Here is a 13568-nt window from a genome sequence, read left to right on the forward strand (position 1 = left end):
AGTGCCTTCTTAGCGCAGTCGGCAGCGCGTTAGTCTCATAATCTGAAGATTCTGAGTTCGATCCTCAGAGAAGGCATTGATACTTGCAAAGCTTTTTTATCCCTCATCTCAGCTTTCCATTTTTGCTGCACAAGACTATCGACAAGACTTGCTGCTACGGCACACCAAAGGATTTGATGTCCCTTGGCCCCTTTGTACCTCAGCGTGTGGAGACCCTTCGGAAGTACACGGGTTCACCGACAGCTGACACCACTGTTGTGTTTGAGCCATTGCCCCGAGCCAAAAGAGGCGTGGAGAATGCGGGCATCAAGCCCGCTACCTCTCACATGCAAAGCGAGCGCTCTACCATTTGAGCTATTTCCCCAGCTGCTTCTTGCAATTGCACCAAGTTTGCTTCTCAGTAGCTCCTTAGCACTCGCCTCTGAGCTGCTGCGCCACCAGCAGGGATCTCCTGCTTTGGGTTAGCCCGCTCCCTGATCTCTTTCAACGCTTTGCTCCAATCGGCGTTACTGAGCAACGGCAGGGCGGGAAATCAGACAAATGGGGAAAGAAGCCGAGAAAGAGCCCGATCCGGCGGAAGGGAAGCGAGGTGACCGGAAAGTAGCAGCCGCCACGAGCGTGAGGGAGCAGCCGAGAGCCCTGTCTGACTGATAGACGACTTCTTTTGCCTGAAAGAGAGTGCTGGGTGTTTTGGTGCGTTGCTGCTCAAAGGCACTTCCTGCTGGTGTGCAGATGCAACTGCTCAAGCAATGGAGGTGTCCTGTGCCTTAGCAGCAACATGTAAACTAGCGTCAAGTTAAGAGCACTGCCTTGAGCTAAAATATCCTTACTGCTCACTTACTGCACAAGAACGCCCGCTCCTTCAAGCCGGAGTCGAACCAGCGACCTAACGACGACTTTGCTTTGCTTTTTTTCCACAGCAGTCCTCCGCTCTACCACCTGAAAATCGAAGGGAAGCGGCAAAGGTGTCTCGCTTTGGTGATTGTCCGCCGTGCGCCTTTTGACGCTCCCGGCCTGGTGTACCTGCTGATGCCGCAGTGTTGTGGGACTGTGAGTTGCCAGCTGCTCTGTACAGGCTGGGCCAGTGGCGCAATGGATAACGCGTTTGACTACGGATCAGAAGATTGTAGGTTCGACTCCTACCTGGCTCGAACTTTTTTACGCACTTTGCATTATGGCGCTAGATGCCTCGCAAGCGCACCTACTTGGTCATGCTGCCCAGCAGTTTGCATGGCAAGTGCCTTCTTAGTGCAGTAGGCAGCGCGTCAGTCTCATAATCTGAAGGTCCTGAGTTCGATCCTCAGAGAAGGCATTGATACTTGCAAAGCTTTTTTTATCCCTCATCTCAGCTTTCCATTTTTGCTGCACAAGACTATCGACAAGAGTTGCTGCTACGGCACACTAAAGGATTTGATGTCCCTTGGCCCCTCTGTACCTCAGCGTGTGGAGACCCTTCGGAAGTACACGGGTTCACCGACAGCTGACACCACTGTTGTGTTTGAGCCATTGCCCCGAGCCAAAAGAGGCGTGGAGAATGCGGGCATCAAGCCCGCTACCTCTCACATGCAAAGCGAGCGCTCTACCATTTGAGCTAATTCCCCAGCTGCTTCTTGCAATTGCACCAAGTTTGCTTCTCAGTAGCTCCTTAGCACTCGCCTCTGAGCTGCTGCGCCACCAGCAGGGATCTCCTGCTTTGGGTTAGCCCGCTCCCTGATCTCTTTCAACGCTTTGCTCCAATCGGCGTTACCGAGCAACGGCAGGGCGGGAAATCAGAGAAATGGGGAAAGAAGCCGAGAAAGAGCCCGAGCCGGCGGAAGGGAAGCGAGGTGACCGGAAAGTAGCAGCCGCCACGATCGTGAGGGAGCAGCCGAGAGCCCTGTCTGACTGAGAGACGACTTCTTTTGCCTGAGGTTTTGCCTGAAAGAGAGTGCTGGGTGTTTTGGTGCGTTGCTGCTCAAAGGCACTTCCTGCTGGTGTGCAGATGCAACTGCTCAAGCAATGGAGGTGTCCTGTGCCTTAGCAGCAACATGTATACTAGCGTCAAGTTAAGAGCACTGCCTTGAGCTAAAAGCTCCTTACCGCTCACTTACTGCACAAGAACGCCCGCTCCTTCAAGCCGGAGTCGAACCAGCGACCTAACGACGACTTTGCTTTGCTTTTTTTCCACTGCAGTCCTCCGCTCTACCACCTGAAAATCGAAGGGAAGCGGCAAAGGTGTCTCGCTTTGGTGATTGTCCGCCGTGCGCCTTTTGACGCTCCCGGCCTGGTGTACCTGCTGATGCCGCAGTGTTGTGGGACTGTGAGTTGCCAGCTGCTCTGTACAGGCTGGGCCAGTGGCGCAATGGATAACGCGTCTGACTACGGATCAGAAGATTTTAGGTGAGACTCCTGCCTGGCTCGAACTTTTTTACGCACTTTGCATTATGGGTCTAGATGCCTCGCAAGCGCACCTACTTGGTCATGCTGCCCAGCAGTTTGCATGGCAAGTGCCTTCTTAGCGCAGTCGGCAGCGCGTTAGTCTCATAATCTGAAGATTCTGAGTTCGATCCTCAGAGAAGGCATTGATACTTGCAAAGCTTTTTTATCCCTCATCTCAGCTTTCCATTTTTGCTGCACAAGACTATCGACAAGACTTGCTGCTACGGCACACCAAAGGATTTGATGTCCCTTGGCCCCTTTGTACCTCAGCGTGTGGAGACCCTTCGGAAGTACACGGGTTCACCGACAGCTGACACCACTGTTGTGTTTGAGCCATTGCCCCGAGGCAAAAGAGGCGTGGAGAATGCGGGCATCAAGCCCGCTACCTCTCACATGCAAAGCGAGCGCTCTACCATTTGAGCTAATTCCCCAGCTGCTTCTTGCAATTGCACCAAGTTTGCTTCTCAGTAGCTCCTTAGCACTCGCCTCTGAGCTGCTGCGCCACCAGCAGGGATCTCCTGCTTTGGGTTAGCCCGCTCCCTGATCTCTTTCAACGCTTTGCTCCAATCGGCGTTACTGAGCAACGGCAGGGCGGGAAATCAGACAAATGGGGAAAGAAGCCGAGAAAGAGCCCGATCCGGCGGAAGGGAAGCGAGGTGACCGGAAAGTAGCAGCCGCCACGAGCGTGAGGGAGCAGCCGAGAGCCCTGTCTGACTGATAGACGACTTCTTTTGCCTGAAAGAGAGTGCTGGGTGTTTTGGTGCGTTGCTGCTCAAAGGCACTTCCTGCTGGTGTGCAGATGCAACTGCTCAAGCAATGGAGGTGTCCTGTGCCTTAGCAGCAACATGTAAACTAGCGTCAAGTTAAGAGCACTGCCTTGAGCTAAAATATCCTTACTGCTCACTTACTGCACAAGAACGCCCGCTCCTTCAAGCCGGAGTCGAACCAGCGACCTAACGACGACTTTGCTTTGCTTTTTTTCCACAGCAGTCCTCCGCTCTACCACCTGAAAATCGAAGGGAAGCGGCAAAGGTGTCTCGCTTTGGTGATTGTCCGCCGTGCGCCTTTTGACGCTCCCGGCCTGGTGTACCTGCTGATGCCGCAGTGTTGTGGGACTGTGAGTTGCCAGCTGCTCTGTACAGGCTGGGCCAGTGGCGCAATGGATAACGCGTTTGACTACGGATCAGAAGATTGTAGGTTCGACTCCTACCTGGCTTGAACTTTTTTACGCACTTTGCATTATGGCGCTAGATGCCTCGCAAGCGCACCTACTTGGTCATGCTGCCCAGCAGTTTGCATGGCAAGTGCCTTCTTAGTGCAGTAGGCAGCGCGTCAGTCTCATAATCTGAAGGTCCTGAGTTCGATCCTCAGAGAAGGCATTGATACTTGCAAAGCTTTTTTTATCCCTCATCTCAGCTTTCCATTTTTGCTGCACAAGACTATCGACAAGAGTTGCTGCTACGGCACACTAAAGGATTTGATGTCCCTTGGCCCCTCTGTACCTCAGCGTGTGGAGACCCTTCGGAAGTACACGGGTTCACCGACAGCTGACACCACTGTTGTGTTTGAGCCATTGCCCCGAGCCAAAAGAGGCGTGGAGAATGCGGGCATCAAGCCCGCTACCTCTCACATGCAAAGCGAGCGCTCTACCATTTGAGCTAATTCCCCAGCTGCTTCTTGCAATTGCACCAAGTTTGCTTCTCAGTAGCTCCTTAGCACTCGCCTCTGAGCTGCTGCGCCACCAGCAGGGATCTCCTGCTTTGGGTTAGCCCGCTCCCTGATCTCTTTCAACGCTTTGCTCCAATCGGCGTTACCGAGCAACGGCAGGGCGGGAAATCAGAGAAATGGGGAAAGAAGCCGAGAAAGAGCCCGAGCCGGCGGAAGGGAAGCGAGGTGACCGGAAAGTAGCAGCCGCCACGATCGTGAGGGAGCAGCCGAGAGCCCTGTCTGACTGAGAGACGACTTCTTTTGCCTGAGGTTTTGCCTGAAAGAGAGTGCTGGGTGTTTTGGTGCGTTGCTGCTCAAAGGCACTTCCTGCTGGTGTGCAGATGCAACTGCTCAAGCAATGGAGGTGTCCTGTGCCTTAGCAGCAACATGTATACTAGCGTCAAGTTAAGAGCACTGCCTTGAGCTAAAAGCTCCTTACCGCTCACTTACTGCACAAGAACGCCCGCTCCTTCAAGCCGGAGTCGAACCAGCGACCTAACGACGACTTTGCTTTGCTTTTTTTCCACTGCAGTCCTCCGCTCTACCACCTGAAAATCGAAGGGAAGCGGCAAAGGTGTCTCGCTTTGGTGATTGTCCGCCGTGCGCCTTTTGACGCTCCCGGCCTGGTGTACCTGCTGATGCCGCAGTGTTGTGGGACTGTGAGTTGCCAGCTGCTCTGTACAGGCTGGGCCAGTGGCGCAATGGATAACGCGTCTGACTACGGATCAGAAGATTTTAGGTGAGACTCCTGCCTGGCTCGAACTTTTTTACGCACTTTGCATTATGGGTCTAGATGCCTCGCAAGCGCACCTACTTGGTCATGCTGCCCAGCAGTTTGCATGGCAAGTGCCTTCTTAGCGCAGTCGGCAGCGCGTTAGTCTCATAATCTGAAGATTCTGAGTTCGATCCTCAGAGAAGGCATTGATACTTGCAAAGCTTTTTTATCCCTCATCTCAGCTTTCCATTTTTGCTGCACATGACTATCGACAAGACTTGCTGCTACGGCACACCAAAGGATTTGATGTCCCTTGGCCCCTTTGTACCTCAGCGTGTGGAGACCCTTCGGAAGTACACGGGTTCACCGACAGCTGACACCACTGTTGTGTTTGAGCCATTGCCCCGAGCCAAAAGAGGCGTGGAGAATGCGGGCATCAAGCCCGCTACCTCTCACATGCAAAGCGAGCGCTCTACCATTTGAGCTAATTCCCCAGCTGCTTCTTGCAATTGCACCAAGTTTGCTTCTCAGTAGCTCCTTAGCACTCGTCTCTGAGCTGCTGCGCCACCAGCAGGGATCTCCTGCTTTGGGTTAGCCCGCTCCCTGATCTCTTTCAACGCTTTGCTCCAATCGGCGTTACCGAGCAACGGCAGGGCGGGAAATCAGAGAAATGGGGAAAGAAGCCGAGAAAGAGCCCGAGCCGGCGGAAGGGAAGCGAGGTGACCGGAAAGTAGCAGCCGCCACGATCGTGAGGGAGCAGCCGAGAGCCCTGTCTGACTGAGAGACGACTTCTTTTGCCTGAGGTTTTGCCTGAAAGGGAGTGCTGGGTGTTTTGGTGCGTTGCTGCTCAAAGGCACTTCCTGCTGGTGTGCAGATGCAACTGCTCAAGCAATGGAGGTGTCCTGTGCCTTAGCAGCAACATGTAAACTAGCGTCAAGTTAAGAGCACTGCCTTGAGCTAAAATATCCTTACTGCTCACTTACTGCACAAGAACGCCCGCTCCTTCAAGCCGGAGTCGAACCAGCGACCTAACGACGACTTTGCTTTGCTTTTTTTCCACTGCAGTCCTCCGCTCTACCACCTGAAAATCGAAGGGAAGCGGCAAAGGTGTCTCGCTTTGGTGATTGTCCGCCGTGCGCCTTTTGACGCTCCCGGCCTGGTGTACCTGCTGATGCCGCAGTGTTGTGGGACTGTGAGTTGCCAGCTGCTCTATACAGGCTGGGCCAGTGGCGCAATGGATAACGCGTCTGACTACGGATCAGAAGATTGTAGGTTCGACTCCTACCTGGCTCGAACTTTTTTACGCACTTTGCATTATGGCGCTAGATGCCTCGCAAGCGCACCTACTTGGTCATGCTGCCCAGCAGTTTGCATGGCAAGTGCCTTCTTAGCGCAGTAGGCAGCGCGTCAGTCTCATAATCTGAAGGTCCTGAGTTCAATCCTCAGAGAAGGCATTGATACTTGCAAAGCTTTTTTTATCCCTCATCTCAGCTTTCCATTTTTGCTGCACAAGACTATCGACAAGAGTTGCTGCTACGGCACACTAAAGGATTTGATGTCCCTTGGCCCCTCTGTACCTCAGCGTGTGGAGACCCTTCGGAAGTACACGGGTTCACCGACAGCTGACACCACTGTTGTGTTTGAGCCATTGCCCCGAGCCAAAAGAGGCGTGGAGAATGCGGGCATCAAGCCCGCTACCTCTCACATGCAAAGCGAGCGCTCTACCATTTGAGCTAATTCCCCAGCTGCTTCCTGCAATTGCACCAAGTTTGCTTCTCAGTAGCTCCTTAGCACTCGCCTCTGAGCTGCTGCGCCACCAGCAGGGATCTCCTGCTTTGGGTTAGCCCGCTCCCTGATCTCTTTCAACGCTTTGCTCCAATCGGCGTTACCGAGCAACGGCAGGGCGGGAAATCAGAGAAATGGGGAAAGAAGCCGAGAAAGAGCCCGAGCCGGTGGAAGGGAAGCGAGGTGACCGGAAAGTAGCAGCCGCCACGAGCGTGAGGGAGCAGCCGAGAGCCCTGTCTGACTGATAGACGACTTCTTTTGCCTGAGGTTTTGCCTGAAAGAGAGTGCTGGGTGTTTTGGTGCGTTGCTGCTCAAAGGCACTTCCTGCTGGTGTGCAGATGCAACTGCTCAAGCAATGGAGGTGTCCTGTGCCTTAGCAGCAACATGTATACTAGCGTCAAGTTAAGAGCACTGCCTTGAGCTAAAAGCTCCTTACCGCTCACTTACTGCACAAGAACGCCCGCTCCTTCAAGCCGGAGTCGAACCAGCGACCTAACGACGACTTTGCTTTGCTTTTTTTCCACTGCAGTCCTCCGCTCTACCACCTGAAAATCGAAGGGAAGCGGCAAAGGTGTCTCGCTTTGGTGATTGTCCGCCGTGCGCCTTTTGACGCTCCCGGCCTGGTGTACCTGCTGATGCCGCAGTGTTGTGGGACTGTGAGTTGCCAGCTGCTCTGTACAGGCTGGGCCAGTGGCGCAATGGATAACGCGTCTGACTACGGATCAGAAGATTTTAGGTGAGACTCCTACCTGGCTCGAACTTTTTTACGCACTTTGCATTATGGGTCTAGATGCCTCGCAAGCGCACCTACTTGGTCATGCTGCCCAGCAGTTTGCATGGCAAGTGCCTTCTTAGCGCAGTCGGCAGCGCGTTAGTCTCATAATCTGAAGATTCTGAGTTCGATCCTCAGAGAAGGCATTGATACTTGCAAAGCTTTTTTATCCCTCATCTCAGCTTTCCATTTTTGCTGCACAAGACTATCGACAAGACTTGCTGCTACGGCACACCAAAGGATTTGATGTCCCTTGGCCCCTTTGTACCTCAGCGTGTGGAGACCCTTCGGAAGTACACGGGTTCACCGACAGCTGACACCACTGTTGTGTTTGAGCCATTGCCCCGAGCCAAAAGAGGCGTGGAGAATGCGGGCATCAAGCCCGCTACCTCTCACATGCAAAGCGAGCGCTCTACCATTTGAGCTATTTCCCCAGCTGCTTCTTGCAATTGCACCAAGTTTGCTTCTCAGTAGCTCCTTAGCACTCGCCTCTGAGCTGCTGCGCCACCAGCAGGGATCTCCTGCTTTGGGTTAGCCCGCTCCCTGATCTCTTTCAACGCTTTGCTCCAATCGGCGTTACTGAGCAACGGCAGGGCGGGAAATCAGACAAATGGGGAAAGAAGCCGAGAAAGAGCCCGATCCGGCGGAAGGGAAGCGAGGTGACCGGAAAGTAGCAGCCGCCACGAGCGTGAGGGAGCAGCCGAGAGCCCTGTCTGACTGATAGACGACTTCTTTTGCCTGAAAGAGAGTGCTGGGTGTTTTGGTGCGTTGCTGCTCAAAGGCACTTCCTGCTGGTGTGCAGATGCAACTGCTCAAGCAATGGAGGTGTCCTGTGCCTTAGCAGCAACATGTAAACTAGCGTCAAGTTAAGAGCACTGCCTTGAGCTAAAATATCCTTACTGCTCACTTACTGCACAAGAACGCCCGCTCCTTCAAGCCGGAGTCGAACCAGCGACCTAACGACGACTTTGCTTTGCTTTTTTTCCACAGCAGTCCTCCGCTCTACCACCTGAAAATCGAAGGGAAGCGGCAAAGGTGTCTCGCTTTGGTGATTGTCCGCCGTGCGCCTTTTGACGCTCCCGGCCTGGTGTACCTGCTGATGCCGCAGTGTTGTGGGACTGTGAGTTGCCAGCTGCTCTGTACAGGCTGGGCCAGTGGCGCAATGGATAACGTGTTTGACTACGGATCAGAAGATTGTAGGTTCGACTCCTACCTGGCTCGAACTTTTTTACGCACTTTGCATTATGGCGCTAGATGCCTCGCAAGCGCACCTACTTGGTCATGCTGCCCAGCAGTTTGCATGGCAAGTGCCTTCTTAGCGCAGTAGGCAGCGCGTCAGTCTCATAATCTGAAGGTCCTGAGTTCGATCCTCAGAGAAGGCATTGATACTTGCAAAGCTTTTTTTATCCCTCATCTCAGCTTTCCATTTTTGCTGCACAAGACTATCGACAAGAGTTGCTGCTACGGCACACTAAAGGATTTGATGTCCCTTGGCCCCTCTGTACCTCAGCGTGTGGAGACCCTTCGGAAGTACACGGGTTCACCGACAGCTGACACCACTGTTGTGTTTGAGCCATTGCCCCGAGCCAAAAGAGGCGTGGAGAATGCGGGCATCAAGCCCGCTACCTCTCACATGCAAAGCGAGCGCTCTACCATTTGAGCTAATTCCCCAGCTGCTTCTTGCAATTGCACCAAGTTTGCTTCTCAGTAGCTCCTTAGCACTCGCCTCTGAGCTGCTGCGCCACCAGCAGGGATCTCCTGCTTTGGGTTAGCCCGCTCCCTGATCTCTTTCAACGCTTTGCTCCAATCGGCGTTACCGAGCAACGGCAGGGCGGGAAATCAGAGAAATGGGGAAAGAAGCCGAGAAAGAGCCCGAGCCGGCGGAAGGGAAGCGAGGTGACCGGAAAGTAGCAGCCGCCACGATCGTGAGGGAGCAGCCGAGAGCCCTGTCTGACTGAGAGACGACTTCTTTTGGCTGAGGTTTTGCCTGAAAGAGAGTGCTGGGTGTTTTGGTGCGTTGCTGCTCAAAGGCACTTCCTGCTGGTGTGCAGATGCAAGTGCTCAAGCAATGGAGGTGTCCTGTGCCTTCGCAGCAACATGTAAACTAGCGTCAAGTTAGGAGCACCGCCTTGAGCTAAAATATCCTGACTGCTCACTTACTGCACAAGAACGCCCGCTCCTTCAAGCCAGAGTCGAACCAGCGACCTAACGACGACTTTGCTTTGCTTTTTTTCCACTGCAGTCCTCCGCTCTACCACCTGAAAATCGAAGGGAAGCGGCAAAGGTGTCTCGCTTTGGTGATTGTCCGCCGTGCGCCTTTTGACGCTCCCGGCCTGGTGTACCTGCTGATGCCGCAGTGTTGTGGGACTGTGAGTTGCCAGCTGATCTGTACAGGCTGGGCCAGTGGCGCAATGGATAACGCGTCTGACTACGGATCAGAAGATTGTAGGTTCGACTCCTACCTGGCTCGAACTTTTTTACGCACTTTGCATTATGGCGCTAGATGCCTCGCAAGCGCACCTACTTGGTCATGCTGCCCAGCAGTTTGCATGGCAAGTGCCTTCTTAGCGCAGTAGGCAGCGCGTCAGTCTCATAATCTGAAGGTCCTGAGTTCGATCCTCAGAGAAGGCATTGATACTTGCAAAGCTTTTTTTATCCCTCATCTCAGCTTTCCATTTTTGCTGCACAAGACTATCGACAAGACTTGCTGCTACGGCACACTAAAGGATTTGATGTCCCTTGGCCCCTCTGTACCTCAGCGTGTGGAGACCCTTCGGAAGTACACGGGTTCACCGACAGCTGACACCACTGTTGTGTTTGAGCCATTGCCCCGAGCCAAAAGAGGCGTGGAGAATGCGGGCATCAAGCCCGCTACCTCTCACATGCAAAGCGAGCGCTCTACCATTTGAGCTAATTCCCCAGCTGCTTCTTGCAATTGCACCAAGTTTGCTTCTCAGTAGCTCCTTAGCACTCGCCTCTGAGCTGCTGCACCACCAGCAGGGATCTCCTGCTTTGGGTTAGCCCGCTTCCTGATCTCTTTCAACGCTTTGCTCCAATCGGCGTTACCGAGCAACGGCAGGGCGGGAAATCAGAGAAATGGGAAAAGAAGCCGAGAAAGAGCCCGAGCCGGTGGAAGGGAAGCGAGGTGACCGGAAAGTAGCAGCCGCCACGAGCGTGAGGGAGCAGCCGAGAGCCCTGTCTGACTGATAGACGACTTCTTTTGCCTGAGGTTTTGCCTGAAAGAGAGTGCTGGGTGTTTTGGTGCGTTGCTGCTCAAAGGCACTTCCTGCTGGTGTGCAGATGCAACTGCTCAAGCAATGGAGGTGTCCTGTGCCTTAGCAGCAACATGTATACTAGCGTCAAGTTAAGAGCACTGCCTTGAGCTAAAAGCTCCTTACCGCTCACTTACTGCACAAGAACGCCCGCTCCTTCAAGCCGGAGTCGAACCAGCGACCTAACGACGACTTTGCTTTGCTTTTTTTCCACTGCAGTCCTCCGCTCTACCACCTGAAAATCGAAGGGAAGCGGCAAAGGTGTCTCGCTTTGGTGATTGTCCGCCGTGCGCCTTTTGACGCTCCCGGCCTGGTGTACCTGCTGATGCCGCAGTGTTGTGGGACTGTGAGTTGCCAGCTGCTCTGTACAGGCTGGGCCAGTGGCGCAATGGATAACGCGTCTGACTACGGATCAGAAGATTTTAGGTGAGACTCCTACCTGGCTCGAACTTTTTTACGCACTTTGCATTATGGGTCTAGATGCCTCGCAAGCGCACCTACTTGGTCATGCTGCCCAGCAGTTTGCATGGCAAGTGCCTTCTTAGCGCAGTCGGCAGCGCGTTAGTCTCATAATCTGAAGATTCTGAGTTCGATCCTCAGAGAAGGCATTGATACTTGCAAAGCTTTTTTATCCCTCATCTCAGCTTTCCATTTTTGCTGCACAAGACTATCGACAAGACTTGCTGCTACGGCACACCAAAGGATTTGATGTCCCTTGGCCCCTTTGTACCTCAGCGTGTGGAGACCCTTCGGAAGTACACGGGTTCACCGACAGCTGACACCACTGTTGTGTTTGAGCCATTGCCCCGAGCCAAAAGAGGCGTGGAGAATGCGGGCATCAAGCCCGCTACCTCTCACATGCAAAGCGAGCGCTCTACCATTTGAGCTATTTCCCCAGCTGCTTCTTGCAATTGCACCAAGTTTGCTTCTCAGTAGCTCCTTAGCACTCGCCTCTGAGCTGCTGCGCCACCAGCAGGGATCTCCTGCTTTGGGTTAGCCCGCTCCCTGATCTCTTTCAACGCTTTGCTCCAATCGGCGTTACTGAGCAACGGCAGGGCGGGAAATCAGACAAATGGGGAAAGAAGCCGAGAAAGAGCCCGATCCGGCGGAAGGGAAGCGAGGTGACCGGAAAGTAGCAGCCGCCACGAGCGTGAGGGAGCAGCCGAGAGCCCTGTCTGACTGATAGACGACTTCTTTTGCCTGAAAGAGAGTGCTGGGTGTTTTGGTGCGTTGCTGCTCAAAGGCACTTCCTGCTGGTGTGCAGATGCAACTGCTCAAGCAATGGAGGTGTCCTGTGCCTTAGCAGCAACATGTAAACTAGCGTCAAGTTAAGAGCACTGCCTTGAGCTAAAATATCCTTACTGCTCACTTACTGCACAAGAACGCCCGCTCCTTCAAGCCGGAGTCGAACCAGCGACCTAACGACGACTTTGCTTTGCTTTTTTTCCACAGCAGTCCTCCGCTCTACCACCTGAAAATCGAAGGGAAGCGGCAAAGGTGTCTCGCTTTGGTGATTGTCCGCCGTGCGCCTTTTGACGCTCCCGGCCTGGTGTACCTGCTGATGCCGCAGTGTTGTGGGACTGTGAGTTGCCAGCTGCTCTGTACAGGCTGGGCCAGTGGCGCAATGGATAACGTGTTTGACTACGGATCAGAAGATTGTAGGTTCGACTCCTACCTGGCTCGAACTTTTTTACGCACTTTGCATTATGGCGCTAGATGCCTCGCAAGCGCACCTACTTGGTCATGCTGCCCAGCAGTTTGCATGGCAAGTGCCTTCTTAGCGCAGTAGGCAGCGCGTCAGTCTCATAATCTGAAGGTCCTGAGTTCGATCCTCAGAGAAGGCATTGATACTTGCAAAGCTTTTTTTATCCCTCATCTCAGCTTTCCATTTTTGCTGCACAAGACTATCGACAAGAGTTGCTGCTACGGCACACTAAAGGATTTGATGTCCCTTGGCCCCTCTGTACCTCAGCGTGTGGAGACCCTTCGGAAGTACACGGGTTCACCGACAGCTGACACCACTGTTGTGTTTGAGCCATTGCCCCGAGCCAAAAGAGGCGTGGAGAATGCGGGCATCAAGCCCGCTACCATCTCACATGCAAAGCGAGCGCTCTACCATTTGAGCTAATTCCCCAGCTGCTTCTTGCAATTGCACCAAGTTTGCTTCTCAGTAGCTCCTTAGCACTCGCCTCTGAGCTGCTGCGCCACCAGCAGGGATCTCCTGCTTTGGGTTAGCCCGCTCCCTGATCTCTTTCAACGCTTTGCTCCAATCGGCGTTACCGAGCAACGGCAGGGCGGGAAATCAGAGAAATGGGGAAAGAAGCCGAGAAAGAGCCCGAGCCGGCGGAAGGGAAGCGAGGTGACCGGAAAGTAGCAGCCGCCACGATCGTGAGGGAGCAGCCGAGAGCCCTGTCTGACTGAGAGACGACTTCTTTTGGCTGAGGTTTTGCCTGAAAGAGAGTGCTGGGTGTTTTGGTGCGTTGCTGCTCAAAGGCACTTCCTGCTGGTGTGCAGATGCAACTGCTCAAGCAATGGAGGTGTCCTGTGCCTTAGCAGCAACATGTATACTAGCGTCAAGTTAAGAGCACTGCCTTGAGCTAAAAGCTCCTTACCGCTCACTTACTGCACAAGAACGCCCGCTCCTTCAAGCCGGAGTCGAACCAGCGACCTAACGACGACTTTGCTTTGCTTTTTTTCCACTGCAGTCCTCCGCTCTACCACCTGAAAATCGAAGGGAAGCGGCAAAGGTGTCTCGCTTTGGTGATTGTCCGCCGTGCGCCTTTTGACGCTCCCGGCCTGGTGTACCTGCTGATGCCGCAGTGTTGTGGGACTGTGAGTTGCCAGCTGCTCTGTACAGGCTGGGCCAGTGGCGCAATGGATAACGCGTCTGACTACGGAT

The 13568-nt window shown here is 53.8% G+C and overlaps 2 non-coding genes across 2 annotated transcripts; both read left to right on the forward strand.

The window, feature by feature from the left end:
* Window positions 1-6060: 6060 nt before the first annotated feature.
* Window positions 6061-6133, forward strand: trnar-acg (transfer RNA arginine (anticodon ACG)). The gene has a single exon. It is a non-coding gene; the product is annotated as a tRNA-Arg (tRNA).
* Window positions 6134-9794: 3661 nt separating this feature from the next.
* trnar-acg (transfer RNA arginine (anticodon ACG)) lies at window positions 9795-9867 on the forward strand. The gene has a single exon. It is a non-coding gene; the product is annotated as a tRNA-Arg (tRNA).
* The last annotated feature ends 3701 nt before the right edge of the window (window positions 9868-13568 follow it).

The sequence above is a fragment of the Somniosus microcephalus genome, unplaced genomic scaffold (genome assembly GCF_052327205.1).
Source record: "Somniosus microcephalus isolate GS21.2 unplaced genomic scaffold, FLI_Smic_1.0 scaffold63, whole genome shotgun sequence".
In the NCBI taxonomy this organism is placed as follows: domain Eukaryota; kingdom Metazoa; phylum Chordata; class Chondrichthyes; order Squaliformes; family Somniosidae; genus Somniosus; species Somniosus microcephalus.